At 48.3% G+C, this 7,310-nt stretch overlaps 1 non-coding gene across 1 annotated transcript; it reads left to right on the forward strand.

Moving 5' to 3' along the window:
* Positions 1-3,339: 3,339 nt before the first annotated feature.
* On the forward strand, positions 3,340-3,413 carry Trnan-guu (transfer RNA asparagine (anticodon GUU)). Its single transcript has one exon. It is a non-coding gene; the product is annotated as a tRNA-Asn (tRNA).
* The last annotated feature ends 3,897 nt before the right edge of the window (positions 3,414-7,310 follow it).

Raw genomic sequence — 7,310 nt, forward strand, 5'->3', positions numbered from 1 at the left:
GAACTTTGGGTCTCGCGAATGAGAGAGGTGCTTCTCTCAGGTGGTGGAGAGTATCGACACTGAGGTCCAAGGGAGAGCAGGAGCGCCATGTTGTTTCCGTACCATCCCCAGTCGAGGATCAAAGACGGCAAACATAATGCTCGCCTGGGATCGTGTGTGATTGTTGTGCGATAATCCTTGTATTGTCCACCAGAGCGTCCCGAAGATGTCAAGGTGAGCTCAAGACCGTCAACTGCTGCTTGTAAACGAAAGGATCATTTGCCCCACGCACGATAGATGGCATCGTGCGCTAAAGTGCGCAATGCTCGTGCGCACGGGTAGCGTGGCGCGGAAACAAGATGGCGCATGCTCGCTCTTGGAACTCAGTGTCGATACTCTGAAGCGTAGCTTATTTAGTGACTCTAGTGGTAGTGAAAGTGCTAGTCGTTATCGGCCTCACAGAGGTGGGAAACGTCACAACTCGCGCAATGCACGCGCGTTCTTGGCCGATTTCTATGCGGTCTGTGCCGACATACGTCTGAAGTACGGGAAGTAAAGGGAAATATTGGGCGGTTGCTTAATCACATATTTGTGCTATAGAGCTACTCTGGCCTACCCTATTCCTGCTTCATTCGTCCGCGTGGCGCTTCCTCTCTGAAGAGCAGATGCGCGTGTGTGGGGCGCTTGCCGCCGCGCTCACTAGTCACAAGGACAGTGAACATGTTAAAAATGGCGCTGTTTCCTCGTTTGACAGCTGGTGAAAATTTGCGAAATCCATGATATGGAGACCAATGTGTCCTCGTTCGGATATTGGGAGGCACTTGAGGCTTCCGACTTCTTTTAAGTCCGAACCGTTTTGTTGCGAACTGGTTACTGTACTGCTATTATTTTTTCTGGTTCTGCTCCGGTTCGTGTTCAACAGTGTCATGAAAATTTCGGTTCGGGTTCTGGTTCAGTTCCGGCAAAAATAACGGTTCGGGTACGGTTTACGGTTCGACACCCTGCCACTGAGTCCAAAAAGTTCACTTCGAATTGCACCAGTAGCACTGAAAAGTAAATGTTATAACAAGGAACGTGCGGTAACAATACTAATAGTGTTATCATACAACGGTTGCAGATGATAACTAGAATGACTGGTCAAAAGATGGTGATGCAACAGACATGGCAGTGAACAATATACATACATAGCTACGACGACGCAGTGGCAAAACTGGCAAAATGCAGCGATTTACGACATTTACAATAATTGAGCAATGATCATCAGACAGATAAGGATACAAACAACAATTAAACACTGCATGAAGAAGGAAGGAAGTCACTGAAAAAGCTAGGCAGCTGTAGGGCTCAAACCCAGATCTTCAGGATTACCGGTTTAGGGCTCATTCATTCTCCCTTTTCACTGGCTCCCTTCCTTCTTCATTTGTTAATCTTATGCACTATAGGCTTTGTGCGTTTGCCCTTTCTTCTGTGTTCTAGCCTCAGAACATCAACTTCCATAATGTACAATGAGTTTTTAAAAGATTCACAGAGAGAAGCTACACACAAGAACGAAGGCAGGAACGATCGTCACACGGCTACGAAAGAAAAACAGAGGCCAGACAAAGTCGAACTAACATTGGGTGAAAAACACAAACCCATAGCCACCACCTGCGAAGCCACCCACACGCAGGAAAACCAGTCGACGTCCAAGTGGTGCAATTCTTCTGTCAGGAATTGCCGAACTTGGACATGGAGCGAGGCGACTGTTCCCAGCACAAAAAGGAACTGCGTGCGACTCATGTTGCTCTATAGATGACTTCAGAAAACCCCAGAGAGCTTAGTGCCGCCTTGAACTATGGGAACTAGCTGGTAACAAAAGCGAAGAAGGTGTCCAAGATGTTTTGCTTCCTTACCTCTTTGCCAATGAACCATTTCCGACAACGCGTATGCGCATGTCCAGCCCTTGAGTACGCCATTTTTGAGCGGAAAACATCGACATGGACCCACCTGCGAGCGGCTATCCTGTTCATTGTGGGGAGTTAATCGCTTTCAAGGTTACGCGGACGTTTGAGGTCTGGTAATGAGTACAATGCGCTTTCACCTCTTTCCGCATTCTTCTTCCAATCTTCTTTGGCTACTTTCCCACGCAACGTACGTGCCACTTCGTAAAGCGTCACCATTATTGGGGGGAAAGACAGGATGTTCGACATTCCGCCGCCAGGGCGATGCGAATATGGAAGGTCCATTGTCCAAGAGAGGTCAAGGTCAGCGAGAACGAAACGAACGTGATGGACAGTTCATTCCAGTAATCTCCCAGGATGCAACGCGTACGCAAGAAGAACTGGGATTTTCTAAAATCGTCTATTGCGGGCCCGCCAGAGGATACGAACGCCGAGGAAGGTCATGAGGAAGGTAGGTTGGGGACCGGGCTGTGACACGTAGAGCTCTTCACTCTAAAAAACACCATAGCTCTTCATTAGAAAGAGAGAGAACAGTGACTATATTCTTTGCTTTGTGATCGTTGTGCGTGGGATGGGCTAAAGTTGGGGGAAAGACCGATAAGCCTGCTCTGGAGTAGCGGCTCGTTGCAGCTAGGGGAGGGTGAAAGAGGGAGGTGAGAAACGATTGTGCCACAGGAGAGGGAGGGGTGTGCTAACGCATCTTGCTCTGCGATGGGTACCACAGAAAACATGCCAGCATCCCTCAGTATTCTCCTTTGGGATACTAGCCCTGTAAACCACCAGGACTATTAGCGAACTTACCCCATCTGCTACCTTCCGCTACCCTCCCCTTCTGCTACCTACCTGCTGTGTTACCTTCCGTAAATTTGAGAGCCCTGCTCACCTCTGAGATAAAATGGAAGGGTGACGTATCTACGATTAATTGAATTACATACACAAACAACACAGAAGTGAGGAATTGATTGGAGTATTAACTCACTATCAATATAATATCGGTGATTCTTACTGCTACACCAAGTAGGTTTCTCTATCCCGTGCGCGATAAATGCTCTATGTGACATCCCATCTTGGACGTTATTAGCACGATCCTCGAAATCACCGCGAGAGATGTGCTACGGACATCAATTTTCGAATGTGGACAATGGGATCTATTTAGGACGTCCACAGGAGATAGTGTTCCCTCTGGGAAACTGAAACCTCCGCACGCGCACAGCCGTTCCTTGGACACTTGCAGGATCCGCCACAGAAAACGCCCAAAAGCCAGGTCATATTACGCACAGACGAACACATGCCCTTTTCTTCATTTTTTTTCCGCGCGAGCGCTTCTAGTTCCACGTGTTATCAACCAGTCCCATGGCAACGCAACAGAGCAACCACACACACCTCACGTCATGATAGCGGTTGCGACCGTCTGTTGCCGGCCTCCGTGGCGCAATCGGATAGCGCGTTCGGCTGTTAATCGAAAGGTTGGTGGTTCGAGCCCACCCGGGGGCGATTTGTTTTTCTCCTTCCTACTTTTGGTTTTGTTTGCGTGTACAAGGGACGCACATTCCCAAGGGCAAGTCGAAGTGGACACAAAAACTTTATACATCGATAGCGTCCTCCTACTGCTGCTCTAGTGTTCACGAAGTTGCGATCAGAACTTCAGCAGTCTGGACCTGCACTGCGCAGTCACATTTTCTTAGCTTTCCGTGTTAGCGCCGCGAAGCAACTGTGGCTATGAGCGACGTACAGACGTTGACAGACGGAGAGAGGACAGCAGGAAGGAGTGGGGGACGGGGGTGTTAGTATGCGTCCTGGGCCGACATAAGGGGGAACTGTGCCGACATTCGTCTAGAAAGTCTTCGCAAAACCCAGGGAAAACCTCAGGCAGCGCAGCCGGTGACAGGATTCGAACCCGTGTCACCTCCCAGTCTCGGCGTGGAAAGCGATCATCCTAACCACTATGCCACGGGAACTGGTCGCAGTCACATTTAATAAAGGTTAGCTTTCGTGCCGACTCTGCTCGAAACCTAGTCTATACTACATTACAGAAGTTTTCTTCCAACACCTGGGTTAAGCACGCTCTGTTTGCTGCACTAAAACTACGAACTAAGAGTACGTGGATACGGAATGTCGCACACTAAGTACCCATACGCTAAGACGGCTTGCCTCTCCTGCAGAGTAGCTAGGGCTAAGTCAGAGGAGGAACGGTGAGCGGTTTTCGCCTCTCCGGAAAAGGACCTTTTTCACAACGCTTCTGCGCATGCTCTGCGACCCTGACAGCGCCAAAGAGGGTTTCCTACATATTCAATAGATGGCGTCAATATGGCACCGGCTCTGCTTTGGCGCGCGCCGATCCTGTTTCGCTGGACAGCCGCTAGGATACGACGCGAACGTGAAAAATGTCCAAATGCTCCAGATCACTGCTCACTTGTGATTGCCTTCAAGCGCTCATGTGACGCCGCTCGGCGCTGATTTGCTGAAGCTCATCAGTGCCGAGTTCAGCAAGGTGAAGCTAATCAACATATATCTATAAATATATATATAAAGAGAGGAAAAAAGCCATTGAAAAGTAAGAAAAATGACGCTAGATGTGTTTGAAATTCAAAATTACAGATTAAGATGGCTTCTATGCCAATCCCGAACGATGCGCAGCTACCCAGGGCTGACGAGCCGCAAACACGGCGAAACACGTGTCCTCTGGTGCTGTCGCATCGTTTCATGAGTATAAATATATATATATATATATATAATTTATCGAATAGAAGCTTGGGAGTGCGGTTGACCACGAGAATGAAATAAGCAGGAAAAATCAGAAGACGACAAAGAGCTTACAGGAAAACACAAGGGGGAGTTTATTAACACATATAGGGATAGGGGTCGACGTTTCAGCAGTCAGCGCTGCCTTCGACGGGACTGGCCCGTCGAAGGCAGCGCTGACTGCTGAAACGTCTTCTGATTTTTCCTGCTTATAATTTATCGATATACATATCGATATATTAATCGATCTTATCGGGTTTTTTTTTCGGTGTTGATATTTATCGATACCGAAAGTTCCGATATTTTTGCATCACTAGCGTATTGTTTTGAATAAAGCCGAAAAACATAACACAAAAAGCGAACTTTGCTGGACATGCGAGGATCGCGTTTATTTATTACATTACCTTTTTGCATGCGATATATACCGCACGAGTAGAAACTGAGAAGTGCATTATCAAGTCGAGAGGCTGCGGAGTCTAGCATACCACGGCACGGAAGCTCTACTGCGCGCCCACAAAATGTTCGGGGGGAATTAGGGATCATTGTTTGTCGGCACGGTGCCGGGCGAGATCGGTCTCCTTACTTCTCCTCCGTAAGTAATACCCGGTAAGCCATCCACATCTGATGTCATAAAAGCCCCGCTGAGTCGGCTCCACACCTGCGCGGATCCTGCCGAAGCCAAATAATTTTTGGTTCCTGGCCCGTGCCCGAGCAATATACAGACTACCCGGCTCAGCCCGGCACAGTGTAGCGGGCCGTAAAATATGATCATGGCTAACTAACAGTGGGGTAACACAGCCTCGAGCCCCACCTATAGGCCCGGTAATGGACGGGCCCGGCAGGTCCCATAATGGTCAAATCCGAACCCACTCCAGGCCCGCAAGAAGAAGGCCCTACCCGCTCTCGGGCTTTCGAGTCACCCCTAGAACTCAGCAGGTCACGCCACGGTGACTGATTTACGCGGTTCGTTCTCTTTTATGTCTCTCAGCCCATGCATGGAAATACGACGTAAGTTGCACAAAATCGGGGGAAAATGCCCGCCTGTGCTGCTGTCGCATATTCTGCATGCTACATAGTTGCACAAGCTCTCCACAGATTTTAAGTGCATGGCAAGAACTCAATGTAATCCACTTTAGGACCCTTCACACATCCTTAACGGGACTATAAAATGCTTTTTTCTCGTTTTCATCAGAAAGAAAACCTTTTTCTGAGTCTAGAACCAAAATTTTACCTTCATCACGCGATGAGTATTCTCGGGAGCTAATTTAAACGGAGCGGCGAAGGGAGGACAGCTGGCGCCGCGCCGTGGCGAGCTGCGGAGCGGAGACACAGCGGGCAACTTGACGGGACCACGGCCGGCTCGGCAACACGTCATCGTGACGTGTTGTCGAGCCGAAGGATCCCGCCAGGAGCATGCGCCGTAGGATCTCGCGTATGCGTTCTTCTTCTTCTTTGTAGGGGGTAAGAGTTGTCAGCCACAGTCAAGTGGCTCGGGAGTGGAAATCTCCATGACGGCAGCTTCCGCGCGATGGTCGCAGTCTATCGCAGTCGCATCCTGTGGTTTTCCTTATTTACGTCAATATTCGCCTGTTATCTAATGTCTCATGCTTCCCAGTGACGAGATGGACGGCTTTTGATGCCACGAAGCAATCGGACCGCCGGAGTGGAAAGACGATGTGGTGCCATCGACTGCTCGTGTTTTTAGCGGACATTTGCATGATCGAATTTACGGAGGCCACGCTGAATCTCTTCAGCGTACTGGATAACGAGCTCAGTGTCGTCTGAATCAAGGTGTAGCAACCTGTCCACACCGGAGAAAGAGCATCCACCTAAACGGCGCAAAGGTGTGAGTATTTTTCGTTATTGGGGTAAATAAGGTCTCTCAGTCCGTGTGGTTCAAATGCTATCATAGATTTCAGGATTGCGTGAGTGGGTTAATTCTCATCTGCGTGACTCTGAACCTTGCCTTCGCTTACGGTACAAAGAGAGTAAAAAAGAAAAGAAAATAGAAGTTACCGAACCTAATCCCTAAACTCAGGTGGTGCACTGTTGATAAAAGTATACTTCGTTTAGCATGATCTTAGAAACCATAGTTCAACAGAATATTTATGTAATATGTTGAACATACGTATCCGTTCTTTTCTCTTCACTCAGCTGCTTTCATGTTCACAGGTGACTTCCTCAGCGGAGCCTGAAACCCCTTAGGTGAGACAGCATGATCATTGTAACCCACTATTCAGAGCAGATAAATGCTGTGCACCCTCTTTCCAGATGCCTCTTTAATGCAGTCTCTTGCCTACCATTCGGGCTCTGTATATTGTTCACAAGTTGTCTTTTACCTTTTTTGTCATTTGATTTACAGTTTGCTTTGTCATGTGCACAAATATGATATTGAGGGGGACATTTTCTTGTTTACACTTCTTATCTGATAATCATTGCTCAGTTAGATTACATCATTTGCATTCACCGGAACTGGAGTTGTATACCGTGTTATTTTCTTGTCTCAAATCAGGGCAGCCCATGTGTATGGCAGCTGAAGTCCTGGGTAACATGGTAACAGCCAGGGTAACATGCCAGGACAACCCTAGCAAGTACTCTGCAGGTCACCTCTAAATTAGAGGAACCTACTTTTGATGCACTATGTCCTCA

The sequence above is a fragment of the Ornithodoros turicata genome, unplaced genomic scaffold (assembly GCF_037126465.1).
Source record: "Ornithodoros turicata isolate Travis unplaced genomic scaffold, ASM3712646v1 ctg00001301.1, whole genome shotgun sequence".
In the NCBI taxonomy this organism is placed as follows: Eukaryota; Metazoa; Arthropoda; class Arachnida; order Ixodida; family Argasidae; genus Ornithodoros; species Ornithodoros turicata.